The 14,656-nt window shown below is 45.4% G+C and overlaps 1 protein-coding gene across 1 annotated transcript in view; it reads right to left on the bottom strand.

Annotated features, from left to right (window-relative positions):
- Nucleotides 1-10,656, bottom strand: part of LOC124798203 — a 443,817-nt gene extending 433,161 nt beyond the window's left edge. The window contains exon 1 of the mRNA XM_047261505.1: nucleotides 10,533-10,656. The gene's annotated coding sequence lies outside the window, so the exon portion shown is untranslated. The remainder of the gene's footprint in view (nucleotides 1-10,532) is intronic.
- Between the last annotated feature and the right edge of the window lie 4,000 nt (nucleotides 10,657-14,656).

Genomic DNA, 14,656 nt, shown 5'->3' with positions numbered 1-14,656 from the left:
CGCGATTGCGGTTTATGGTATCGCGGCATTGCTGCTCGCGTTGCTCGAGATCCAATGACTATTAGCAGAATATGGAATCGGTGGGTTCAGGAGGGTAATACGGGACGCCGTGCTGGATCCCAACGGCCTCGTATCACTAGCAGTCGAGATGACAGGCATCTTATCCGCATGGCTGTAACGGATCGTGCAGCCACGTCTCGATCGCGGAGTCAACAGATGGGGACGTTTGCAAGACAACAACCAACTGCACGAACAGTTCGACGACGTTTGCAGCAGCATGGGCTATCAGCTCGGAGACCGTGGCTGCGGTTACCCTTGACGCTGCATCACAGACAGGAGCGCCTGCGATGGTGTACTCGACGACGAACCTGGGTGCACGAATGGCATAACGTCATTTTTTCGGATGAATCCAAGTTCTGTTTACAGCATCATGACGGCCGCATCCGTGTTTGGCGACATCGCGGTGAACGCACATTCGAACCGTGCATTTGTCATCGCCATACTGGCGTATCACCCGGCGTATGGTATGGGGTGCCATCGGTTACACGTCTCGGTCACCTCTTCTTCGCATTGACAGCACTTTGAACAGTGGTCGTTACATTTGAGATGTGTTACGACCCGTGGCACTACCCTTCATTCGAGCCCTGCGAAACCCTATATTTCAGCAGGATAATGCACGACCGGACGTTGCAGGCCCTGTACGGGCCTTTCTGGATACAGAAAATGTTCGACTGCTACCATGGCCAGCACATTCCCCAGATCTCTCACCAATTGAAAATGTCTGGTCAATGGTGGCCGATCAACTGGCTCAATACGCCAGTCACTACTCTTGATGAACTGTGGTATTGTGTTGAAGCTGCATGGACAGCTGTACCTGTAAACTGCATCCAAGCTCTGTTTGACTCAATGCCCAGGCGTATCAAGGCCTTTATTACGGCCAGAGGTGGTTGTTCTGGGTGCTGATTTCTATGCACCCAAACCGCGTGAAAATGTAATCGCATGTCAGTTCTAGTACAATATATTTCTCCGATGAAACCCGTTTATCATCTGCATTTCTTCTTGGTGTAGTAATTCTAATGGGCTGTAGTGTACCTTCCACACACACCTAGCATGCTTCGACTGAGATTTCAGTACAATTTTGAACACGTATTGGATCTGTAGAGAAAATTTTATGCTGTGTACGGACCATAAACCGACCTGGTCAGATCTAAGACAGGGTCGTAAGGGCCTAATCTAGTCATCAATAAACAAATAAATAAATTCAGTGATAGAAAAATTATGCTCATGATATCAGCAGCAGTTCATAGGAACAAGAGATCAGGGATACCTAACCAGCCAATTAGACAAACTCCGGTCTCGTAAACTGACACGGCCGGGAGAGCGCGCTGCTGACCACATGCCCCTCCATATCCGCATGAGGTGACGCCTGTGCGCTGAGGAAGACACGGCGGCCGGTCGGTACCGTTGGGCCGTCACGGCCTTTAAGGGAGGAGTTTAGTTATTTTTAATATAAAGACGTGCGTTAACGCGCGGGTTTCGGACACGAGGTGGCGAGTCTGACCCGGATCGGATCCGTTTCGTGCATTAACGAGGAGGGCTAGTAAGCTGGCCAGCCTGCATGTGGTGTTTAGAGGGTTTCCCACATACCACTAGGCAAATACTGGACTGATACCTACGTTCTGCCTCGAATACACGCTACGCAAACATTTAGAAAACGTTCTCGCTCACTCCAGACGCAGTCAGGTGGCGTACACAGAGTCCGTCCTTCGACGGGCGCGGGGGGGGGGGGGGGGGGGGGGCGGGGGGGGGGTGAATAAGAAACTGATGACCACAAATGTTTAGTCTCTCCAAACCCTTCGTCGTCATCAGCAGCCTCAGCAAGGATATCTAAATATCAACTATAGATGATATGAAATTTTCTAGAATAAATCTTGCACTCTGCAATTCTGAAGCTTTCCAACAGATTAAAGCTCCATGCCGGACCATTTCACAAACAGCGCACGCTACGCTGCAGAGTGCAATATTGAAGTAGAAGATTCATTCTAAAAAACAACACTTAGCCACTTCCCTGCAAATTACTTTTCTAGCTGTGCTGGAAGGGCAAAGGAGGCGGGAGAGCGTCTGTGAAGTCTGGTAAGTAGGCTACCAGCGAGATACTTATGTACCTGAGGCTATGGCGGCGGCTGGTTAGTCATACCTGGATAGCTCAGTACGCCGGCACGGTAGCCCAGCGTGTTCGGTCAGAGGGTTAGCTACTCTCTGTAACAAAAAACTGAGTGAACAGATTAATGATGAACCTAGACGGGTGTTCAACGAACAATATAGAACAAAATGAGATCAACAAAAAAAAGTCGTCAAAAGAATTGTTCGCGAAACGCAAGGTTCCGGGTTCGACTCCCTGCTCGGCGAACAATTTTGATCTTGATATTGCTACTGAAACGTTTGCTTGTTTAGTGTATTCAACAGAGAGACGATTAGGGCACTTACTATCTTACGCGAAACTGATTAAAATATTTAAAATACATAAAAAGCGATTAAAATAGAAAGTTCCTCTCTCTCCGTGTTAGCTATATCGACGCATAGCCATCCTTAAGCACACGAAACCACTAGCTGCTAAAGTAATCTTTGCCTTAGAATACAGTGTTGAACTACGAATAATCAAACAGAATAAACTGGCCATCATCATCATCATCATCATTTAAGACTGATTATGCCTTTCAGCGTTCAGTCTGGAGCATAGCCCCCTTATACAGTTCCTCCATGATCCCCTGTTCAATGCAAACATTGGTGCCTCTTCTGATGTTAAGCCTATTACTTCAAAATCGTTCTTAACCGAATCCAGGTACCTTCTCCTTGGTCTTCCCCGACTCCTCCTACCCTCTACTGCTGAACCCATGAATCTGTTGGGTAACCTTGCTTCTCCCATGCGTGTAACATGACCCCACCATCGAAGTCTGTTCGCCCTGACTGTTACATCTATAGAGTTCATTCCCAGTTTTTCTTTGATTTCCTCATTGTGGACACCCTCCTGCCATTGTTCCCATCTACTAGTACCTGCAATCATCCTAGCTACTTTCATATCCGTAACCTCAACCTTATCAATAAGGTAACCTGAATCCACCCAGCTTTCGCTCCCATACAAAAAAGTTGGTCGAAAGATTGAACGGTGCACAGATAACTTAGCCTTGGTACTGACTTCCTTCTTGCAGAAGAGAGTAGATCGTAGCTGAGCGCTCACTGCATTAGCTTTGCTACACCTCGCTTCGAGTTCTTTCACTATGTTGCCATCCTGTGAGAATATGCATCCTAAGTACTTGAAACCGTCCACCTGTTCTAACTTTGTTCCTCCTATTTGGCACTCAATCCGTTTATATTTCTTTCCCACTGACATGCCCCATCAGAGGATGCCGATGAAGAAACAAAGAATAACTTCTATCTAGAACTAGAGAATGTAGTAGACAAACTCCCAAGACACTCAATTCAGTTGATAATGGGAGACTTCAATGCCCAAGTGGGAAGAGAAGTGCAGTATCGTCCAACGATAGGGCCTGATAGTATCCATGAAACAAGCAACGAGAATGGTATCAAATTAATTAACCTTGCCGATACAAGGAGAATGATCGTTAGAAGCACATACTTCCCCCGCAAAGCAGTGCATAAAGTAACCTGGATATCCCCAGATGGAAGTACGATGAACCAGATCGATCACGTTCTTGTTGACCGAAGACATCATTGTAGTGTCGAGCATGTAAGATCCTTTCGCGGGGCAGATATGAATTCAGACCATTTCTTAGTGGTAGTCAAACTACGTCTGAAACTTTCAACCATGTGGAGAAGAAATTCTGAAATGATGGTCCGCTTCGACAAGAATAAGTTGAAAGATGTAGAAGTGAGACAGCGCTATCAAGAAAAAATTGCAGAACATCTCACAATAACAGAGAACCCTACCAGTGTGGAGAACGCATGGATGCTGCTGAGGAATGCAGTGTTAGAAAGTGCAAATGAAGAACTAGTTTGCGATGCAAAACGAAGAAGTAAACCTTGGTTCGATGAACAATGTCGAGAATCTGTTGAGATTAGATCAGCGAAGAGGATAAAATGGCTACAGCAACTCTCGGAAGAAGCAAGGGTAGCTTACTACGAAGCGAGGCGTAACACGGACCAACTCATGAGAAAGAAGAAACGGGACCACCACAAAAGTCTGTTGATTGCAGTCGAAGAAGCAAAGTCGTCACGCTCGTTTTTCCAGGCCTCAAGATTCGCCAGAGGCGCATACAGACAACGTACATTGGTCCTAACGAATGAGACGGGTGAAGTTGTACCGCCAGAAGAGCAAGCAACCCTATTTAAAAAACATTTTGAAAACCTATTGAATCCCGACAACCCACCAGTAGGGACAACACAGACGGATGCCCGTTTTGACAGAGTTGAAGTCCCTGAACCATCTGAGGAAGAAATCAGTGTTGCCCTAAAAGCACTCAAGAACAACAAGGCTCCAGGAGGTAGTGGTATCACAGCTGAGATGCTTCGCTTGGGAGGGGAAACACTGGTGGGTGCTTTGAAACGATTAATTTCTACCATCTGGGAAGCAGAAGTTATTCCTGAGGAATGGAAGGGAGCAATCATATGTCCCATATTCAAGAAGGGAGATGCTACTCATGTATCCAACTACCGAGGGATTTCGTTACTTGAAATTGGCTACAAAGTTTTTACAACACTGCTACTAAACCGCATGAAACCACTGGCTGAAGGAATTGTAGGGACCTATCAATGTGGGTTCGTTGCTGGACGATCGACAATTGATCACATATTTACTCTGAGGCAGTTGATAGAAAAATTCTACGAATTCAATAAGGACCTACACCTCATCTTCATCGATTTTCGACAAGCTTATGACAGCATTGACCGCGCCACGTTATGGGAAACGTTAGAGGAACTTGGCATCCCATCAAAATACATCCGCTTAATTGCTGCTTGCTACTCTCAGTCTACGGCCCAAGTGCGGTTTGGTAATCAACTATCACCATCATTCAGTATACAAAATGGATTGAGACAAGGAGATCCATTGGCGCCAATATTATTCAATTTGGCCCTGGAAAAAGTAAGCCGTGACACTTGTCGAACCAGAGAGATGGAGATGGTGGGAGCAGACACAATCTTGGCATTTGCTGATGATGTTGTGATCCTTGGCGACACTCTAGAGCAAGTACGCAGGGATACTTCCCGATTCCTCCACAATGCAGAGAAAATTGGGCTGGTGGTGAACGAGGAAAAAACTAAATATCTTGTTGTATCACGCCGCCGAGATCTCCCTCCTTCCATTGATGTCGACAGGCATACCTTCGAACGAGTTGAAGAGTTCAAGTACCTGGGCTCCATACTAACAAATAGAAGTGAAGTAACGAAAGAAGTACAGCAACGTATAACAAATGCTAATCGCATGTTCTTTAGCCTGAACAATCTTTTCAGATCTCGGCTGATATCGCAGAAGAACAAGATCCACCTATACACGACACTGGTGAGACCAGTACTTTTATACGGCTGTGAAACTTGGGCAACATCAGCAACAGCAGAAGAAGCAATATGTGCATTTGAAAGGAAGGTACTTCGGAAGATATATGGACCCATCTACAATGCCATGGAAGGTAAATGGGAACGAAGAAAAAAAGAAGATTTATACCAGCGGTATGGAAAGCCACACATTGGACGAATATTGGCGCAGAAGAGACTCCAATGGTTTGGCCACATCCTACGGGCAGACGGATCCCTTCCAAACAGAGTCCTCCACTCTCAACCCACAGGAAAACGCCCTAGAGGACGCCCAAGAACTCGATGGAAGGATAGGATAACAACGATCCTGAAAGAAGTGGAACCAGCAGCCGTGGAGGAGGACGCCAACGACCGGATGAGATGGACTGCCATCTGCAACAGCTCCCTCCTCTCGTGTAATTGACAGACACTGCGTGTGTGTTTTTTTTTGTTTTTTTGTTTCTGTAATGTATCCCTCTTGCCTTTTAAACCTTTGATTGAATGCCCTGTTTATTTTTTCGTTTTTCTTTAAGCTGTAATGTACATATGTAACTTTTACTACTGTATAGAGTACTTTTGTAAGTCTTTTTGTCTTTACTTTTCCTTTTGTTCTTCTTGCTGTAGGCCTTAAAGGCCCGATAAGGCAATAAATGATGATGATGATGATGACTGACATTACTTTCGTTTTGGAGATGCTAATCTTCATACCATAGTCCTTACATTTCTGATCTAGCTCTGAAATATTACTTTGCAAACTGTCAATCGAATCTGCCATCACAACTAAGTCATCTGCATATGCAAGACTGCTTATTTTGTGTTCACATATCTTAATCTCACCCAGCCAGTCTATTGTTTTCAACATATGATCCATAAATAATATGAACAACAGTGGAGACAGGTTGCAGCCTTATCTTACCCCTGAAACTACTCTGAACCATGAACTCAATTTACCGTCAACTCTAACTGCTGCCTGACTAAACTGGTACAATTGTAAAATGTGGCTGGCCAATAACTGAACTAGGACTTCAAGGAGAACTAAAATCTCCTACATGACGTTTTATGTAGTACTTCAGAGTTGGTGCAGGATTTTAAAACATGAACTAAGTTCGTCTCGTTGTCACAAAATTTGGTACAGCAGCCATTTCATCGGATAGGTTAAAAAACAGTCAACAGTAATTTGTACGGTACAGGAAAATTAAAATGACGAGTGGAAATTACTAACGTATTGTAGCCTCCGGGTTTTTCAGAAAAAAACAAGGAAAGAAAGTGCGTAAACAAACCACTACAATGATCAACGTTACATCTTTTATTCATGGTAATTATTCCGTTTCTCAAAACCAAGCTGTTTATTTATTTCCTGGGAACTGTAGTTGAAGGAAAATTCCCAAGAATCAGGACCGCATATCACTCTGTCACGTGCTATTGCAAGGCATACTTTATGCGCTTTCTTATTTATGAAAACGTGACTGTGGTTGCATAGTAACTCAAAATCTTGCTCTGTTTTCCCTGATGCCTTCGTGACCGATGTAAACGCGGTGGCCTTTAAACCAGGATTACTTAAATATAATTCTTCTTGTGCATGAAAATTTTGTCACCGGAATTTGACGTGGAAAGCGGAATAGATGTGTCGTGATGCACCATGAGCATGTGCATCAATAACCTGATCCGCGGTTATTGGCGCACAAGTTCATGATACATCACGACACATCTACTTCGCTTTGCACGACAAATTCAGGTGACAAATATCTCCACAGTATCATTTGGAATCAGAGAGTTAAGCTGTTGATTTGTCTGAACTCTGCTGCTACTCTGATGTTAATCGAAACAAACGGCCGTCTGTATTTCACACTTCCACCGTACTCCACAACAATACATACTTGGCGATACACAACACCAATCACTTTCACCCATATATCCGTATCGTACACCTACACACAGAAAACATCATCCGCAGGAGGTAAGGTAACCGAAAAACCACTCGCACTAAATCCTAGCCTGAAGAACAGCAAGAGCAGCACGTGTTTGTTCGCAGTGTCGCTTCCCTGATTTATCAGACAGATTTACTGCATGTACGTACGTTACAATGAACGGAATTGAGTCCCTTATACCCTGGCACGAAGCACGAAGATGTAATAGTCACTTCCTGCCACAATATGGGCAAATATGTTCAAATAAACAAATTTATTGAATTACAGCAAAATTAATACTGGTACACACTCCATGTGCAAATATTTCGATATTTGTCTATTTTTTCCCCGTCTCACTTCTTTGTAGTAAAAATCGGCAAGTGGCGGAATGCATTCCAGAATTCTGCAGATTGCAGAAATATAGCACTGAGCCAATCTTCTCTGTTAACAACACGTATTTCGCTTTCCGCTATTTGCACCGTAGGTCTCATGTGATCTGTGAGGAATTTTTCCTTGGCGCACTCTGCAGCATTGGGACGTTGGAAGACGGGGCTCGGCGAAACAGCTCAAAAGCATGTGGCCTGGTTTATCACCGCCTCCTCCGGAGTTCAAGGCGATTTCGGCGGCAACCGAAGCGTATAGCGGCGTTCCTCGGAGCCGGTGCTTGTGCAACATGCCCGACGAGCAGAAGGCAGTTCACCCGCAGAGTCCAGGAGGAGAAGCCAGGTACCGGGACAAACACACCGAAACGCAGAACGCGGATGGCCCCGGTAGCTGAGTGGTCTGCGCGACAGACTATCAATCCTAAGGACCCGTGTTCGATTCCCGGCTGGGGCGGAGATTTTCTCCGCTCAGGGACTGGGGGTGTTGTGTTGTCCTAATCATCATCATTTCATTCCCATCGACGCGGAAGTCGCCGAAGTGGCGTCAAATCGAAAGACTTGCACCAGGCGAACGGTCTACCCGACGGGAGGCCCTCGTCACACGACATTATTATTATCATCATCATCGCGTTAGTCAGCGACTTTTTCCAAATACTCAGGAATATGTCAGGTTAAAAATTCAGAGAGTGGCATTTAAAATCTGACTCAGGTGTAGTATGGAGAAAATACGATGTCAAGCATGGTGTGATATCATAAATGGAATTAGTGACTATCACAAGAGCTCTTCATGAACACTGCTTATGCACATATCGTATTTAATGATTTACCATAAACACAATTTTTTTAATACAATGGAGACGGTATTCAGGTGAGGGCCTATCGCAATCCCAAGGCAGCAATCACTGATATCATAACCCTGCATCATCCATTGTCAGCGCAACTGGCACGACGCGTGTAACTCAAAATATGTCATTACAGGACGTAAAAATATGTAATAATAAAATAACTTCCATGTATTCAAAATCTCACTTATCCAAATGATTTGACGCAGCTAATCATTCTGACAGATGACAATTTAACACCCATCGTGATGTATGAACATTAATATTTCTGGTCGCAAAAACTCATAAGCGGCGCGTTAAAAACTCGTTAAATTAGTAGTTTGATATCTGAATGTACCTCTACGTCTCAGACAGGTACGTATGCTCTGCGCTAGTGAAGAAAACCCAACATTTTTCGGTATACATCAGTGCATATGGAACAAAGCATCTCCATAGGGTGACACCTTTTACTTGACATTACAGACTTCTTTATTTTACACGAAACTAGTCTCAACTCCAGGGAAATCCCGCGAAGTGTTTAGGCATAAACGAACGCACACATCTTCACAGTCGAAGTATTTCCTCGTTGAAATACGTAATGTTCGATAGTACAACATTACTAGGGTGGCCAGATGCAATTGTTTAAAAAGGAGGACAAACAGCTTCAAAAAGGAGGACAAAGAAAGAAAAAAGAGGACACATCAAACGGGTCAACTGCAGATGAGGATACCACCCGTCAGCTTTGGACAAGTCACGTGACTGCCGGGGATTCCCGGTAAAACTAGTAGTTAATTGTTACGTATGGTCAGGTGGTGGTTAACTGAGAAATTTAAAAAAAAAATTAAAAACATTGATTGTGGTGACAGTGTGGCGTCAATTGTTTTGTTATGTCAACAACACGGAATTGTTTACAAACCTAAAAACATAAGACCATTCACTTCCCTTCATTCGACGCACCGCTACCAACATCTACATTTGAAGCAGCAGCTGACGACATGTAAACTGCACTTTAACCTTCCGAATACAAATAAACTGAATGACTATGAAACAATGAAATAAAACCATGACAGTTAATCTGCCGAGTTATTTCTTACCTTTAATGGCCACTGAGACGTTCGTTCCAGCTCCACATATCTTACATTCCGCTTCAAATGCATTTCCCCCTTTCGTGAAAGCCGGATATTTGCAGGAAAGGGGATCAGAAAATATACACTTTCGTTTATGCATAGCCAAATATTTTACGTAAGTCACTCGGTTAAAAATTACACTCACAAATCATACGTGCACTACAGGAAGCCAAGCCAATACAAAGCAAAGATACGAAACGAAAATTTTAAATAATCGATATTTGCAATCGCTTATAGGTCGATCAACGATGACATCGACGATCTTGGTGCCACATACTAACACCGCCTAGTGCGTGTTTATCACGAAGGCTGTGCCAGTAGTTAAAGTAAGAAAAGAGTAATAGAACGGGACGAATTGTGAATTTAACTGTATTACGCTCAACTTTGCGAAAAAGCCGGATACTGTAAAAATCCGCCCGGACCCCGAACAAAGAGCTAAAAAGGAGGACATGTCCAGATTAATCCGGACGTCTGGTCACCCTAAACAATACTTGTTTCGGTGTAACATAACGTGCATTTTGATGTCTTTTATTAACACTATTTCTGCAACGTATCGTTCTTCCCTGTGGTAGTGATGGCTCAACAAGGAGGAGATTATGTGGAGACGTCTCGACTTGCAGACGACAGACAGGAATCCTCTAACGCTACATGAAGGCTGAGCAGACGTCTCAAGACATTCCGTGGTCACAACACCGTCTCAACAGTTGAACAACGCAGCACCGGCCAAGAGCACGGCGCGAACTGCGCGGGGCTGTCGGTACGTACCTAGCGGCGGAGACAAGCGGAGAGACGCGTTGCTCCTCCGGTGCGGTCCTCCGCCACGACGCGAGCCGTACACAACACACACACACTGGCGCGAGCCGCACGCCGCGGACTTCGCCTGCACTCCACGGACGCCGAAGAGCGACTGAGGCTCCGCGCACGCCGCCCGCCGGCGCTCGGCCTCCGCCGTGACGTCACGGCCAATGGCAGCGCGCCGCGGGCGAAAGTGTTATGTCACATTGTTGCGGGCGCGTCCCGGCGGAGCTCGCGACCGTCGACGTAAACACACGACACCGCCGGTCCATTTCAGAGTTCAATACTCGGCTTACAGCTCCCAACGAATATATCACCTGCCCTGAGGATTCAGCCAGACGACGGATTATCGATACCACGAGAGACGTTTATGGTTTTCTGTGTACACAAGAAACAGTGATAGTTACTCTCTGCGCACATATTTTTACTAGATATGTCTCAGGAAATAGTCTAGCCCAGGCTCGTCCAAAATGTGCCCCTGGGGCGCTAGCGCCCGCGATCGCCCGCGGCCAGCGCCCCGGGCGAATTCGTATGTTGCTGCAGTGGCCAAGCCGTGGCGCTTAGCTGGCCGTGCGGACCGCCCGACCGCCAGCCGATAGATATATTTGTTCGCCCGTTTTCCGTTCGGGCAGAGGACGTCTCACAAGTGCTTCAACTAGAGCTGACTGACCTACAGTGCCACATCCGCCTGAAGCACCGCCTTCTTATGTGTAAAACTTTGGATGACTTTTACAGCTGTCTTCCACGAGAGAAATATCCTCTTTTCCACAAGCACGCGGCCAAATTCCTCTTAATCTTTGGTTCCACGTATATATGTGAGCGCTTTTTCTCTCTCTTAAAGCTTGCTAAAACTAAGAACGGTTCATTCCTTGGCGGTAAAAATTTGACCAATTCCTTGAGGTTAGCAGTCTCACGGAATATTGTACCAAACCCAGAAAAAATCGTTTCCTCGAAAAAGAAAAACGTATAAAATGTTAATTGTCCTCTTTAACAATGGTGACTGTAAGAGCTTTATAACCATAATTCTATTTTAATAAGTTTTCAAACTTGGTCAGTTAAAATTAATACGTGCAAAACAGCAAACTAAGGATCCGATTTCTAAACTCTGAAAAGGGATACAAAAAATTGTAGCACGAAGTATAACAAAAAATACTTACTTGTAACTACTAACAGTAAGAGTGAGACTCTATATCCCTTACATACAATGAATTCTAAAATAGAATATTTTGTTTACGTTAGATCTGACCGCGGGACAGTCCAGCGCAGAGCACTGCTGCGCGGTCTCACTCGCTCTGCGGCTCTCTCTCTCTGTCTCTCTCTCTCACTCTCTCTCTCTTCCTCCTATGGCGACACTAGCGACACACGGTCGCGGACGGGACGCTGAACTACACTGTCTTGCGCCCCTTAATCAAAAATGGTTCAAATGGTTCTGAGCACTATGGGACTTAACTTCTGAGGTCATCAGTCCCTCACAACTTAGAACTACTTAAACCTAACTAACCTAAGGACATCACACACATCCATACCCGAGGCAGGATTCGAACCTGCGACCGTAGCGGTCGCGCGGTTCCACACTGTAGCGCCTAGAACCGCTCGTTCCCTTAATCGCTCAAGGCAAATGCTAATGATTTACTTCCACATCTTTATCTAATCCTAGGTTATTCTCCATCTCTAATGACCTCGTTCTCAACGATACGTTAAATTCCTGTCTTCCTTCTACAGGGTGAAAAGTATTTAAACCGACAAACTCTGGGAGGTTGTAGGCGACATCAAAACAAATATTTTTCCCTAATCTCATTTTTTCCTATGAGGAGTATTTAAACTGGCAGAGGAAAATTTATTTGGCGACAAATTAGTTAAAAAAACAAACACTTTTCCATTTCTTTATGACCAAGAGACAACACATTAACACAACCCAATTTCAATTACAGTAGATTTTCAACAACGCCTCCATTGCCACGTAAACAAAGGTTACTGCTGTTTTGGCAGAAGAGCCAACACCGTGTTACTAGAGGAGGCCGAAATGCACGCGTTTCAGCTCACGCAGGCTGGCGTGAGGAGGGAAGAACTATACTGACGTGAGGTCTGGAACATGACAAGGAATTAGAATTCAGAAACGTCGCTCTTGACGGAACATGATTCACCATATTATCTGTTCAGAATAGTAACTGAATATGGCGCCTTGCTAGGTCGTAGCAATTGACGTAGCTGAACGCTATGCTAAACTGTCGTCTCGGCAAATGAGAGCGTATGTGGACAGTGAACCATCGCTAGCAAAGTTGGCTGTACAACTGGGGAGACTGCTAGGGAATCTCTCTAGACTAGACCTGCCGTGTGGCGGCGCTCGGTCTGCAATCACTGATTGTGGCGACACACGGGTCCGACGTGTACTAACGGACCGCGGCCGATTTAAAGGCTACCACCTAGCAAGTGTGGTGTCTGGCAGTGACACCACAGTTACACCGTCGGATCATGATCTGTCTGACACGAGCAAAAACCCCAGGAGTATCCTGAATTGTTCCTGCTGCTGTTACTATCCGGGAAACCAGATCCTCTTCCGATGCAACAGGAATCGCGTAAACGAGGTTTCGCATCTCTCCCCGCACAAAAAATTCCAGAGGGGAGATATCTGGGGATCGAGCAGGCCATGGTACAGGACAACCTCTGCCAATCCACGTTTCTGGGAACCGTCGGTCCAGGAATCGACGCATACGATGACTGAAATGTTCCGGCGCCCCGTCATGTTGGAACCTCATGCGTTGTCTCGTGGGGAACGGGACGTCTTACAGCAATTCCGGCAATGCTCTGGCGAGAAAATTGTGATAGTGCCTGACATTTAATGGCCTAGGTAGCAGATACGGCCCAACAACACCGACCCACACGTTAACGAAGAACCGCACTTGATGAGCGCTAGTAACTGTGGCATGTGGGTTATCCTCACTCCAAACATGCGAATTGTGCATATTGTAGACTCCATCACGCCCGAACGTTGCTTCATCGGTAAACAACACAGAGGATGGAAATGTAGGATGCATTTCACACTGTTCCAGGTACCATTGCGAAAACTGTGCTCTGGGTGCATAATCAACTGGTTCCAGGTTGTGGACACGCTGTAAGTGAAATGGACGTAACAGCTTCTCTCGAAGGACTGTTCTTACATTCGTCTGATTCGTCCCCATGTGACGTGCAATTGCACGAGTGCTGATTGAAGGATGCCGCTCCACATGCTGCAGCAAGACAGCTTCCTCAAATTGCAACGTTCTTACCGTGCGACGGCGTAGCTGTCCAGGTGATCTGCTAAATGACCCGGTTTCACGCAGACGTTGGTACACAGCACCAAATGTCGTATGATGCGGGATACGGCGATTAGGATATTGTTGTTGATAAACCCGTTGTGCGCTACGTAGTACGCACCAACCATATCAGTGTACTCACTCCAGGTGTATCGCTCCATTAGTAAACAGAGACAATGCACTACTACACTGGTGGACAGCAGTTGCCTACAACTGAAGAGCGTAATACGGCCTCTATCAACTGAAGAGCGTAATACGGCCTCCAACGGTTTAAATAATCCTCGTAGGAAAAAATGACATTAGGGAAATATATTTGTTTTGATGTCCCCTACAACCTCACAGAGTTTGTCGGTTTAAATACTTTTCACCCTGTATGTAACGAGCAAGGTTGCATAATGATTAGCACACTGGACTAGGCAGGATGACGTTTCTAATCACCGCCGGCTCTTCAGATTAAGGTTTTCCGTGATTTCCCTTAATCGCTCAAGGTAAATGCTGGGATGGATCCTTTTAAAGGGCATGGCTGATTTACTTCCCCATCTTCGCCTAATCCTAGGTTATTCTCTAACTAGTGACCTCATTCTCGACGGTACGTTAAATTACAGTCTTCCTCCTTTCCTTCTAGCCGCAAATTTAACAGATGTCTCTTATGGCAACCTTGTGTACCTCTAAGACCAGCTCCTGTACTGAGCACTCACGACGTCAAATTGCTACGCAGCTGGCCCCGACTTCTGTTGCGTGTCTTAGGTCGCTGCACAAGGTCGTAGTTTTGTTTTGTTTTGCATCTTGGTATTCCGGTAT

Source organism: Schistocerca piceifrons, chromosome 5, assembly GCF_021461385.2.
Source record: "Schistocerca piceifrons isolate TAMUIC-IGC-003096 chromosome 5, iqSchPice1.1, whole genome shotgun sequence".
Classification (NCBI taxonomy): Eukaryota; Metazoa; Arthropoda; class Insecta; order Orthoptera; family Acrididae; genus Schistocerca; species Schistocerca piceifrons.
The sequence above is the reverse complement of the archived record's forward strand: the minus strand, read 5'-3'. Positions and strand labels throughout refer to the sequence as shown.